This window comes from Oncorhynchus gorbuscha, linkage group LG19 (assembly GCF_021184085.1).
Source record: "Oncorhynchus gorbuscha isolate QuinsamMale2020 ecotype Even-year linkage group LG19, OgorEven_v1.0, whole genome shotgun sequence".
NCBI lineage: Eukaryota > Metazoa > Chordata > Actinopteri > Salmoniformes > Salmonidae > Oncorhynchus > Oncorhynchus gorbuscha.
The window spans coordinates 6,035,125-6,047,151 of record NC_060191.1 but is presented as its reverse complement, the minus strand read 5'-3'; the positions used below and the strand labels follow the sequence as shown (position 1 = coordinate 6,047,151).

Sequence of the window (12,027 nt, the reverse complement as noted above, 5' to 3'; positions counted from 1 at the left end):
ACAAGAAAGGAGGTGGGCAGAGCCAAGCACGATCTAGCGAGATCGTATTGGTGCGTTCTAGCATGCATTTGCATATTTTCTAGCATGCGGTAACATTTTAGTTTTGGGAAGAGAACTATATTAAGATAAATAGTTTTATCGATGAGAAAATGTGCAGAATGTCAGCCAAAATCCATCTCGTTCCATCCACTGCCGGCCACTGGGCTTCCTCTCACTACCATATTTGGTAGTGAGTTGAAACGCCAAACAGATGCTTCACATTTATACATCCGGTGAAATATCTGTCTCATTGTTCTATCTGTGACCTAAGGCTTCATATGACAGTATAAAATCTGTCATTTTGTCCAGTGACTAGGTCAGCCAGTGATAAGATATTGTGCACATTATGCTTGTTAGCTAGCCAGTCAGTTTCAGTGGAATTAATGATTCCATGAATTTTTCAAATGAACTGCCATAGACGCGTTAAAGAGGTCAATGGAACGCAGACTGTGGGGGATAGAATAAGGACGCCAGATTGGCACACGTTCAACCAATCTGATCAAACAAAGTGCATATTGGTCAAATCCGTCATGGTTGATATATTGTAACATCCCAACAATGTGGTTACTTAAGTCTCATTTGGCTGTTTTCACTGCATTTAGATGTAGTTCCTTTTCAGCTTTAGAACAAGTTTACTGCTAAATGCTAACTCATATAAACTGGTAGCATAGCTACACTACATAACCAAAAGTATCTGGATACCTGCTTGTCGAACATCTCATTCCAGAATCATGGCCATTAATATCAAATAAAATGTTATTTGTCACATACACATGGTTAGCAGATGTTAATGGGAGTGTAGATAAATGCTTGTGCTTCTAGTTCCTACAATGCATTAATATCCAACGAGTAATCTAACCTAACAATTTCACAACAACTACCTTATACACACAAGTGTAAAGTCCACAATCATCTCCTTTGTTTAGTTGATGTTGAGTGCGAGGTTGTTTTCCTGACACCACACTCCGAGGGCCTTCACCTCCTCCCTGTAGGCCATCTCGTTGTTGTTGGTAATCAAGCCTACCACTGTAGTGTCGTCTGCAAACTTGATGATTGAGTTGGAGGCGTGCATGGCCACGCAGTCGTGGGTGAACAGGGAGTACAAGAGAGGGCTGAGAACGCACCCTTGTGGGGACCCAGTGTTGAGGATCAGCGGGGTGGAGATGTTGTTACCCACCTTCACCGCCTGGGGGCGGCCCGTCAGGAAGTCCAGGACCCAGTTGCACAGGGCGGGGTCGATACCCAGGGTCTTGAGCTTGAGGACGAGTTTGGAGGGTACTATGGTGTTAAATGCTGAGCTGTAGTCGATGAACAGCATTCTCACATAGGTATTCCTCTTGTCCAGGTGGGTTCAGGCAGTGTGATTGCGTCGTCTGTGTACCCGTTGGGGCGGTAAGCAAATTGGAGTGGGTCTAGGGTGTCAGGTAGGGCGGAGGTGATATGGTCCTTGACTAGTCTCTCAAAGCACTTCATGATGACGGAAGTGAGTGCTACGGGGCGGTAGTCGTTTAGCTCAGTTACCTTAGCTTTCTTGGGAACAGGAACAATGGTGGCCCTCTTGAAGCATGTGGGGACAGCAGACTGGGATAAGGATTGATTATGTCTGTAAACACACCAGCCAGCTAGTCTGCGCATGCTCTGAGGGTGCGGCTGGGGATGCCGTCTGGGCCTGCTGCCTTGCGAGGGTTGACACGTTTAAATGTTTTGCATATGTCGGCTGCAGTGAAGGAGAGCCCGCAGGTTTTGGTAGCGGGGTGTCAGTGACACTGTAGTGTCATCAAAGCAAGCAAAGAAGTTTAGTTGTTTAGTCTGTTTGGGAGCAAGACATCCTGGTCCGTGACGGGGCTGGTTCTCCTTTTGTAATCCGTGATTGACTGTAGACCCTGCCACATACCTCTTGTGCCTAAGCCGTTGAATTGCGACTCTACTTTGTCTCTATACTGACGCTTAGCTTGTTTGATTGCCTTGTGGAGGGAATAGCTACAATGTTTGTATTCGGTCATGTTTCCGGTCACCTTGCCCTGGTTAAAAGCAGTGGTTCCCGCTTTCAGTTTTGAACGAATGCTGCCATATTGAGTTAGTCCCCCTTTGCTGCTATAACAGCTTCTATTATTCTGGGTAGGCTTTCCACTAGATGTTGGAACATTGCTTCCATACTTCCATTCGGCCACGAGCAGTAGTGAGGTTAGGCACTAATGTTGAGCAATTAGGCCTGGCTCGCATTCGGTGTTCCAATTATTCCAAAAGGTGTTCAATGGTGTTGAGGTCAAGGCTCAGTGCAGGCCAGTCAAGTTATTCCACACCAATCTCGACAAACCAGTTCTGTATGAACCTCGCTTTGTGCAAGGGGCATTGTCATGGTGAAATGGGACAGGGCCTTCCCAAACTGTTGCCACGAAGTTGGAAACAGAATTGTCTAGAATGTCATAGTATGCTCTAGTGTTAAGATTTCCCTTCACTGGAACTAAGGGACCTTGCCCCAACCATGAAAAACAGCCCTGGATCATTATTCCATCCCCAACAAACTTGACAGTTGGCACTATGCATTGGGGCAGGTAGCGTTCTCCTGGCATCTTCCCAAACCCAGATTCGCCTGTCGGACTGCCAGATGGTGAAGCGTGATTCATCACTCCAGAGAAGACGTTTCCACTGCTCCAGAGTCCAATGGCGGTGAGCTTTACACCACTCCAACCGATGCTTGGCATTGCCCATGGTGATTTTAGGCTTGTGTGCGGCTGCTCTGCCTTGGAAATCCATTTCATCAAGCTCCCGACAACAGTTATTGTGCAGACGATGCTTCCAGAGGCATTTTGGAACTCTGTAGTGAGTGTTGCAACTGAGGACAGACTTTTTTGTTTTTTGTTCACACTACACGCTTCAGCACTCGGCGGTCCCGTTCTGTGAGCTTGTGTGGCCTACCACTTCATGGCTGAGCCGTTGTTGCCCCTAGACATTTCTACTTCACAATAACAGCACTTAGAGTTGGCCGGGGCAGGTCTAGCAGATCCTCCACCATATTTCACAGTGGGTGTGAGACCAGGAGAGGCCTACAAGCCACAGTGTCTCGCACCCACTGTGAAATATGGTGGAGGATCAGTGATGATCTGGGGGTGCTTCAGCAAGGCTGGAATCGGGCAGATTTGTCTTAGTGAAGGACGGATGAATCAAGCCACGTACAAGGTTGTCCTGGAAGTAAACTTGCTTCTTTCTGCTCTGACAATGTTCCCCAACTCTGAGGATTGGTTTTTCCAGCAGGACAATGCTCCATACCACACAACCAGGTCAATCAAGGTGTGGATGGAGGACCACCAGATCAAGACCCTGTCATGGCCAGACCAATCTCCAGACCTGAACCCCATTGAAAACCTCTGGAATGTGATCAAGAGGAAGATGGATAGCCACAAGCCATCAAACAAAGACGAGCTGCTTGAATTTTTGCGCCAGGATTGGCATAATGTCACCCAACATCAATGTGAAAGTCTGGTGGCTAGCATGCCAAGACTCATGAAAGCTGTGATTGAAAATCAGGGTTATTCCTCTAAATATTGATTTCTGAACTCTTCCTAAGTTAAAACATTAGTATTGTGTTGTTTAAAAATTAATATGAACTTGTTTTCTTTGCATTATTCGAGGTCTGACAACACTGCATCTTTTGTTATTTTGACCAGTTGTCATTTTCTGCAAATAAATGCTCTAAATGACAATATTTTTATTTGGAATTTGGGAGAAATGCTGTCAGTAGTTTATTGAATAAAACAAAACAATTCATTTTATCCAAACACATACCTATAAATAGTAAAACCAGAGAAACTGATCATTTTGCAGTGGTCTCTTCATTTTTTCCAGATATATAAAGTGGGGCAAAAAAGTATTTAGTCAGCCACCAATTGTGCAAGTTCTCCCACTTAAAATGATGAGAGGCCTGTAATTTTCATCATAGGTACACTTCAACTATGACAGATAAAATTAGAAAAAAATGATTTTTTATGAATTTATTTGCAAATTATGGTGGAAAATAAGTATTTGGTCACCTACAAACAAGCAAGATTTCTGGCTCTCACAGACCTGTAACTTCTTCTTTAAGAGGCTCCTCTGTCCTCCTCTGTCCTCCACTTGTTACCTGTATTAATGGCCCCTGTTTGAATTGATCAGTATGAAAGACACCTGTCCACAACCTCAAACAGTCACACTCCAAACTCCACTATGGCCAAGACCAAAGAGCTGTCAAAGGACACCAGAAACAAAAGTGTAGACCTGCACCAGGCTGGAAGACTGAATCTGCAATAGGTAAGCAGCTTGGTTTGAAGAAATCAACTGTGGGAGCAATTATTAGGAAATGGAAGACATACAAGACCACTGATAATCTCCCTCGATCTGGGGCTCCACGCAAGATCTCACCCCGTGGGGTCATAATTATCACAAGAACGGTGAGCAAAAATCCCAGAACCACACGGGGGGACCTAGTGAATGTGCTGCAGAGAGCTGGGACCAAAGTAACAAAGCCTACCATCAGCCTACCATCATTAACACACTACGCTGCCAGGGACTCAAATCCTGCAGTGCCAGACGTGTCCCCCTGCTTAAGCCAGTACATGTCCAGGCCCGTCTGAAGTTTGCTAGAGAGCATTTGGATGATCCAGAAGAAGATTGGGAGAATATCATATGGTCAGATGAAACCAAAATGTAACTTTTTGGTAAAAACTCAACTCATCGTGTTTGGAGGACAAAGAATGCTGAGTTGCATCCAAAGAACACCATACCTACTGTGAAGCATGGGGGTGGAAAGTATTGAGAAACTTTTATTGACCAAATACTTATTTTCCACCATGATTGCAAATTAATTAATTAAAAATCCTACAATGTGATTTTCTGGATATTTTTTTTTCCTTCTCATTTTGTCTGTCATAGTTGAAGTGGACCTATGATGAAAATTACAGGCATCTCATCTTTTTAAGTGGGAGAACTTGCACAATTGGTGGCTGACAAAATACCTTTTTGCCCCACTGTAAGTGTATAGAGGCCCATTATCAGCAACCATCACTCCTGTGTTCCAATGGCATGTTGTGTTAGCTAATCCAAGTTTACCATTTGAAAAGGATAATTGATCATTAGAAAACCCTTTTGCAATTGTTAGCACAGCTGAAAACTGTTGTTTCTGATTAAAGAAGCAATAAAACTGGCCTTCTTTAGACTCGTTGAGTATCTGGAGCATCAGCATTTGTGGGTTCGATTACAGGCTCAAAATGGGCAGAAACAAAGACCTTTCTTCTGAAACTCGTCAGTCTATTCTTGTTCTGAGAAAACAAGGCTATTTCATTTGAGAAATTGCCAAGAAACTGAAGATCTCGTACAACGCTCTGTACTGCTTCCTTCACAGAACAGCGCAAACTGTCTTGGTGATGATGACATGAACCTGTATTGGGGTTAGTATCTATACAAGCATTATACACTGATTTTTACCTCAACATAGTGTGAAATGCACATAAACAATAGCCTAAATGTAGGCTAATTCTGCTGTGGGGAAATGAGGAAATTCGGGATATTCCTTCAATGCCCTTTCCTGTACTCTTCCTTGGCAATTCCATTGTTTTGGTCGAGTTCGATTGACCTCTTTACCACATCTATGGCTGCTATTCTCGTCCTGTTCTGGAACTTTGAGGGTTTATGACATAGCATCTCCAGTAATTGAATGTCTCTGTGGTTTCTACTGTACTATGTGTTCTCCAGGCTATGACTCTCATGGAGTACCTCATAAAGACTGGTTCAGAGCGCGTGGCTCAGCAGTGCAGAGAGAACATCTACGCTGTCCAGACTCTCAAGGACTTCCAGTTCATCGACAGAGACGGCAAGGACCAGGTACGACGCGCTCGCACGCACACACACTGTACACACATTCCCAAACACACACTGGTACGGGATCACTACTCGCCTCTCATTGAAGGACTTTACAATGTTTTCACTGTGACCTCTTATACAAACACAGAGTGAAAGCCAACAGTAACATGTTTATGGGCTGGTAATGGCAATATAGCAGGTCACAGGGAAACACTGATGGAAATGGAACGACTGAAACAGGAATGTAGCACTTAGTTTGCAAGCAAATAACTGACATTTATCAACTATTCAGTGACACAGCTGTGTAGTTAGGAAGGTTATGCACTGAGTTGTATGTACTCATGTGCATTCACCTGCATGTGTGTCAGGGGGTGAATGTGCGGGAGAAGGCCAAACAGCTGGTAACACTGCTGAAGGACGAGGAGAGACTACGAGAGGAGAGGATCCATGCCCTCAAGACCAAAGAGAAGATGGCACAGACCACCAGTGGTGAGAGACAACTACATTACCCAGCCTGCACCAGCCACCAGGGGATCTGAAACAGATTGAGAAGAAAAGCAAACCATAGACAGAAATGTAGTTTTAAATTGTCTGCTGTGATGCAGAGCTTCCCTGATCCTGGAGAGATGCATGTGGTGTTTGCAGGCTTTTATTCCTGCCCAGCTCTAACTATGCTCAGATGCAAACTATAACATTTTCTTTCCCTGTTCTCCGTTCCCCTCATTCTGTCCCCCAGCCTCTTCGGCCCCCTCAGCTCCAGGTCTGGGGGGTGGAGCGCTGTCTCAGGGCTCTCACTCCGGAGGGGCGGACCCAGAGCAAGCGTGGCCACAGAGCTCCGGTGAGGAGGACCTGCAGCTGCAGCTGGCCCTGGCCATGAGCAAGGAGGAGGCGGAACAGGTATACAGTACAGCCAGCCTGGAGCTGGTGGAGGGTAGGCAGAGCCCCCGCTGGCCAACCACACTGTTAACCTGAGGTCCAATGGCTTGATAAAGGGGTTGATTTGTATAGGATATATGCACTGTACACCCTACAACCACTATACATAGAACACATGTATATGGTAACACTTAACTACAGTCCATAACAGAAGTATCCGGGCATAGCAAGGTTAACCCAGGACAATGTGTGTTTCCATTCACTCACCTTTACCCTCTGACCCCTGACCCCCAGACTACTGTGGCCCCTCTGGAGGACGCAGAGCTCCGCTATGCACTCACACTCAGCAAGGAAGTACAAGAACAGGTCAGGGGGCAAAGGTCACCTGACCGGCCGATCATCATCTACCTATCTACCTTTCTGTCTACCCAGCCGGCGGTCACTCCATCGAGTCTTAATCCCAATCAAAATGAATGAATTTTATAGGAATGATCTGTTTCATTAATTCCAAACATACACATGTCAATGGGTTAATAATATAAGAGGGTAAGAAGGAAAGAAGTAGTTTTAAAAATAACTCCCCTATGATTTAATCAGTGTAAAATGATGCATGGCAAAGACTTCATCATTTGAATGACTCAATTGAACCCTTTCTGAATGAGTGATTACTCCCTTTTTTCCTTCCATTGCAAATGACTCTGTTCTGAACGCATGCTTCAAACTACACACACAATGACATACTTAAACACACTCAATTAAAGGCATCTTCCAGTGCCCGCACTCTGCAAGTTGGAGGGCAGTATTCAATCAACACCGGTATTCAGAAGTTTAGAGGCTGAGGCAAAACAACTTTACCTTTAGCATAAAGACAAACTGGATAAAAACAACCCATGTTCTTTTGTCTCACAAAGTTCTTAAGTATAGATAAAGCCTCAATGTAATTCTATGACCCTGACTTCGTTCTAGAACGTCAACTTCCTTGTAGAAGCACAAGATGAGGACTTGTTTTGTCTGCCCATGAATATTTCTGGATACAGGTAGTGGTTGAATAGAGAGCCCTGGCAGATAGTCCACGTCCACTATGGCTGGGACCCTGACCAGTTTCTTCAGAAGGTGAAAGAAGAGGAAGCTGCCCATAGCGGCTGGTCTAGAATCAGTTTTGATTTCCTCAAGGAAGGGAGAATGTTTTCCAACTCTCTAAGTTGGGTTGAGGGGAGCTGATCTGAGAGCAGCCACTAAAGGCAGCATCTCTCCTGAAGCTTTGCATCATGGTCAGATAGTGCTTCCTGGGGGAGTGAAATTAAGTTGCTCCCTAGACACTGATCTAATGTCAGTTTAGCATTTTCTCCCCAAATGGCTTTGGCTACAATTTGGAGGTAGTAAGCTGATCCTAGATCTGTGCCTATGGGCTGGCCTGCCCGAGCGCTTGTCGCAGGTGATGACATCACAGCTGTATGTGATTGGCAGGAGGAGAGGCTGCGCAGGGGGGACGACCTGAGACTGCAGATGGCCATCGAGGAGAGCAGGATGGAGAAGGCCAAGCCAGAGGAGGTGTGTTTGGTGACGTGTGTGTACGCCAGCCATAGGGGAGGGAGGGATGGGGGCTACACACACTCTTTAGACAATACCACTCAGTTCCTCTTTCTCTCTCCTGGTGTTACCTGCTGTAATTGTGTCTCTCACCTGTGCATTCTGTGTTGGAGAGAACTGAAAGCGAAGGTAGTGTAGGCCGACACCAGAAGGGTTTCTGAACCCTATCAGGTAACTGACTGTAAGCTATGATATTTCCTACAGGAACCTTTTAGAATTAAAGTTGTGCTTAAGAACTGAAAGCGTTTGCCAATTATCTGACTGACATCAACAGACCGGTCTTCAGACCACAGGTTGAGAAACAAGAAACACCCCTCGCTCTCTCCCGTCCCGGTACTAGTTGATCTATCCCTTTTTTCATACTCTGCTTTTATCAAGGCAACTGTGTGTGTTGCCTGTGTGTCAACATTTGTTTAGTGTGTATGTTAACTGACTGTATGCTCTGATTTTCATGTGCCTTGAGCTCATTGACTCATTGACTCTTGATGTCTGTTCAACATCAGTGTGGGTGTGGGTGGGTGTGTTTGTATGAGAGACAGACTACACTAGGCCTTGAGCTCATTGACTCTTGATGTCTGTTCAACATCAGTGTGTGTGTATGAGACAGACTACACTAGGCCTTGAGCTCCTTGACTCTTGGTGTCTGTTCAACATCAGTGTGGGTGTGGGTGTGGGTGGGTGTGTTTGTATGAGAGACAGACTACACTAGGCCTTGAGCTCATTGACTCTTGGTGTCTGTTCAACATCAGTATGGGTGTGTGTGTGGGTGTGTGTGTGTGTATGAGAGACAGACTACTCTAGGCCTTGAGCTCATTGACTCTTGGTCTGTTCAACATCAGTGTGTGTGTATGAGAGACAGACTACACTAGGCCTTGAGCTCATTGACTCTTGGTGTCTGTTCAACATCAGTGTGTGTGTGTATGTGTGGGTGTGGGTGGGTGTGTTTGTATGAGAGACAGACTACACTAGGCCTTGAGCTCATTGACTCTTGGTGTCTGTTCAACATCTGTGTGTGTGTGTGTGTGTGTGTGTGTGTGTGTGTGTGTGTGTGTGTGTGTGTGTGTGTGTGTGTGTGTGTGTGTGTGTGTGTGTGTGTGTGTGAGAGACAGACTACTCTAGGCCTTGAGCTCATTGACTCTTGGTGTCTGTTCAACATCAGTGTGTGGGTGTGTGTGTGTATGAGAGACAGACTACACTAGGCCTTGAGCTCATTGACTCTTGGTGTCTGTTCAACATCTGTGTGTGTGTGTGGGTGTGTGTGTGTGTGTATGAGAGACAGACTACTCTAGGCCTTGAGCTCATTGACTCTTGATGTCCAACATCAGTGTGTGGGTGGGTGTGTGTGTGTTTGTATGAGAGACAGACTACTCTAGGCCTTGAGCTCATTGACTCTTGATGTCCAACATCAGTGTGTGGGTGGGTGTGTGTGTGTGTTTGTATGAGAGACAGACTACACTAGGCCTTGAGCTCATTGACTCTTGGTGTCTGTTCAACATCTGTGTGTGTGTGTGTGTGTGTGTGTGTGTGTGTGTGTGTGTGTGTGTGTGTGTGTGTGTGTGTGTGTGTGTGTGTGTGTGTGTGTGTGTGTGTGTGTGTGTGTGTGTGTGTGTGTGTGTGTGTGTGTGTGTGTATGAGAGACAGACTACTCTAGGCCTTGAGCTCATTGACTCTTGGTGTCTGTTCAACATCAGTGTGTGGGTGTGTGTGTGTATGAGAGACAGACTACACTAGGCCTTGAGCTCATTGACTCTTGGTGTCTGTTCAACATCTGTGTGTGTGTGTGGGTGTGTGTGTGTGTGTATGAGAGACAGACTACTCTAGGCCTTGAGCTCATTGACTCTTGATGTCCAACATCAGTGTGTGGGTGGGTGTGTGTGTGTGTTTGTATGAGAGACAGACTACACTAGGCCTTGAGCTCATTGACTCTTGGTGTCTGTTCAACATCAGTGTGTGTGTGGGTGTGTGTGTGTGTTTGTATGAGAGACAGACTACACTAGGCCTTGAGCTCATTGACTCTTGGTGTCTGTTCAACATCAGTGTGTGTGTGTGTGTGTGTGTATGGGTGGGTGTGGGTGGGTGTGTGTGTATGAGAGAAAGACTACACTAGGCCTTGAGCTCATTGACTCTTGGTGTCTGTTCAACATCAGTGTGTGTGTGTGTGTGTATGTGTGGGTGTGGGTGGGTGTGTTTGTATGAGAGACAGACTACACTAGGCCTTGAGCTCATTGACTCTTGGTGTCTGTTCAACATCAGTGTGTGTGTGTGTGTGTGTGTGTGTGTGTGTGTGTGTGTGTGTGTGTGTGTGTGTGTGTGTGTGTGTGTGTGTGTGTGTGTGTGTGTGTGTGTGTGTGTGTGTGTGTGTGTGTGTGTGTGTGTGTGTGTGTGTGTATGAGAGACAGACTACTCTAGGCCTTGAGCTCATTGACTCTTGGTGTCTGTTCAACATCAGTGTGTGGGTGTGTGTGTGTGAGAGACCAGACTACACTAGGCCTTGAGCTCATTGACTCTTGGTGTCTGTTCAACATCAGTGTGTGGGTTGTGTGTGTGTATGAGAGACAGACTACACTAGGCCTTGAGCTCATTGACTCTTGGTGTCTGTTCAACATCAGTGTGTTGTTATAACCTGTGTATTATCCTCTCCCAGAGTGTGTTAATGGAGCTGAGTGCTGTGGACCCCTGGGGGGCTCCTGCTGCTGCCTCTGGGGGCTCTGCCGGCCACTCACCCCCTCCCACAGTCCCCCTCCCAGCCCCCTCTGGCCCCTGGGGCCTGGCCCCTGCAGACCCTTGGGGAGCCTCGTCGCCTGCTTCACCCCCCAGCGTAGACCCGTGGGCTAGTGGAGGGACGGCCCCCCCAACGATAGCCCCCCCGCCAGACCCCTGGGGAGAGACAGCCTCAAGAGTCAACTCAGTTGACCCCTGGGGACCCTCAGGTTAGTGACCTCTGACCTTTACTCCCCTGGCCTCGTCTACACCTGTTACCCTCATTCCGTCTCCTTGTCCCACACCCCTACCTCCACACAGTGGACATCAATACATTTGGTCTATTTTCCCAATACTCTTCAAATGGCCAGCATGTTTATATCATTTGGAATGTGACCCTCCATATCTCAGTCAGGGGTATCTCTGGTTTCAATAAAAGATCTCTGTCCGTTCTTACCTCCTTTCAAGTAAAAAGACTGTCTTTCCAGTTCTTCAATAGCAGTACAGATAAATGAGAGAAAGTGGGGAAAGGAAGCCAAATTGGACTATTGGGATCCAGCCCAGCTCCTTGTTCCCTGAATATTGTATGATGTTGTAATTCCATTCCTGTTCAGTTCAAGAGATGAACAATTCTCATTGAAATTAAATTCCACTTTTTAAATCTTAGATGGGAATTCCAATTCATCTTTTGAATTGACTGACTTGAAATGGTATTGACCCCGACCCTGGTGTTGTATGAGCCAAACCCCTGCCTGTCTCCCTCCCCCATAGCTGTGACCCCCCCCCAGTGTCGACCCCTGGGGCCCCTCTGTGCCCCTCTCCACCACCTCCTCTTTTGGGGGGCCAATAGACCCCTGGGCTGGGGACGGGGTTGACCCCATCATCACCTCTGACCCATGGAGCGACTCCGCCAAACACACTAATGGCACAGGTACATCCACACACACTGACACATAATGGCAAGGACATGTGGATGAGATGCTCATT

General features: G+C 46.4%; 1 pseudogene across 1 annotated transcript in view; it reads left to right on the top strand.

Moving 5' to 3' along the window:
- The window catches only part of LOC124005009, a 34,820-nt pseudogene that overhangs the window by 20,493 nt on the left and 2,300 nt on the right, over positions 1–12,027 (top strand). The window contains exons 4-10 of the transcript XR_006833549.1: positions 5,767–5,895; positions 6,243–6,363; positions 6,611–6,771; positions 7,045–7,116; positions 8,218–8,301; positions 10,985–11,270; positions 11,812–11,971. The product of XR_006833549.1 is annotated as an epsin-1-like (transcript). The remainder of the gene's footprint in view (positions 1–5,766; positions 5,896–6,242; positions 6,364–6,610; positions 6,772–7,044; positions 7,117–8,217; positions 8,302–10,984; positions 11,271–11,811; positions 11,972–12,027) is intronic.